Below are 1408 nucleotides of genomic sequence, written 5' to 3'. Positions count from 1 at the left end.
CCCCCCCCCCACCCACCCATAATTTCCCAGCCAACCCCAATACATAGACTCTTGTAATAATAATATACAGGCGACTAATAGGTTTAATCTAACCTGGACCTTGTAACATTAATTTAATTCATTTGTTTAATTAAAGATGAGCCGTAGGTGCGTAAAGTATTAAAAAAGCCAAAAATAACAATTATAGGCAATTTTGCTTTCCTGTTTGTTAAATTTTTAATTACTACCGCTGCGTGTTGAAGAAGATGGTAAAGAAGATTCTTGAGTTAGAGTTTGAGTAAAGAGAAGCACATCGACATAGTAACGGTTATATAGTGAGGGAAGATGAAAGGCCGATAGACAGAAATAACAGAGGGAGAGAAAAGAAATAGAACCTACCAGTGGTCCCTGCCAACTGCCCCTGAAGAAGATTTTAACGCCTTTGGCAGGACTGACGATCTCAATGCTATCTCGTACTGATCATTTCTTTCATATTCGATGTAAATCACTTTAAATCAAATAACTTTTACAAAAATCTAGGCTCTTTTACAACCCTATCGACACATTTTAGATCATTCAGAAGGCGAGCTTTCAACCATGCCCTCACGGCCAAACCATGCTGAGAGGGATACAACATCTCAGTGGAAAGACTGAAATACTCGATAAAATTGTTTCCTCAATCGTCAATCGAACTCGGGTCTATTGCGTGCCACAGCAAGGCGTTTAACGGCTACACCACAGACGCTGCTATAGGCAAATGTCTCAGGAAGAGGTGTACAATGAAGTAAAATGAAACAAGACTTACTCGCGAGCTGAGTGCCTTACTTTACTTTACTTTATCCTTCCTCTTGTACTATCTTATACGGTGTACCCACTACGGCTGGATCGGGCCGATTGCCTGACTCGGTCGCCTGAAACTGAAAACAAACACGTTTGTTTTTGAGGCGATCGAGTAGGTCGATTGGCTTGATCGGCCGATTCCATCCGTAGTGGGCACCCCGTATTAATATTAGGTGTCAACCGGAGAAAAAAGCTTTCGGTCTCTGGCAAGCTGGCTGGCCTGGCTGGGTTGGATATTGTCGGTCTTTAGGGTAACCTTCCAAAGTCCAACCCCTCGTCCATCGTTATTGGAGGTGGAAACGACAGAGTTGGGGTTTGCTGGGGTTGAAATATGTATGGCTTGAGTTTTACTCACATGACCGCTGTGGTGGCCATGAAGACCATCCCGGGTAACTCTGAAACGTCAAGTTAACGGGGCTCTGGTAAAGATGCGACAGTTTTAGCAAGCAATTGGTGGATTAATTATTGCTCAAGAGACTAACAGGAGAAAGAAACATAGCTGAGTACCATCTTGTACAAACGACAATTTCCAACTTTTGTGAGCTGCCAAGGCTGATGAAAAAGTATGTGCCACAACAGTAGATGAGAC

The sequence above is a fragment of the Aplysia californica genome, unplaced genomic scaffold (assembly GCF_000002075.1).
Source record: "Aplysia californica isolate F4 #8 unplaced genomic scaffold, AplCal3.0 scaffold00459, whole genome shotgun sequence".
In the NCBI taxonomy this organism is placed as follows: Eukaryota; Metazoa; Mollusca; class Gastropoda; order Aplysiida; family Aplysiidae; genus Aplysia; species Aplysia californica.
Note: the sequence above shows the minus strand (reverse complement) of the source record.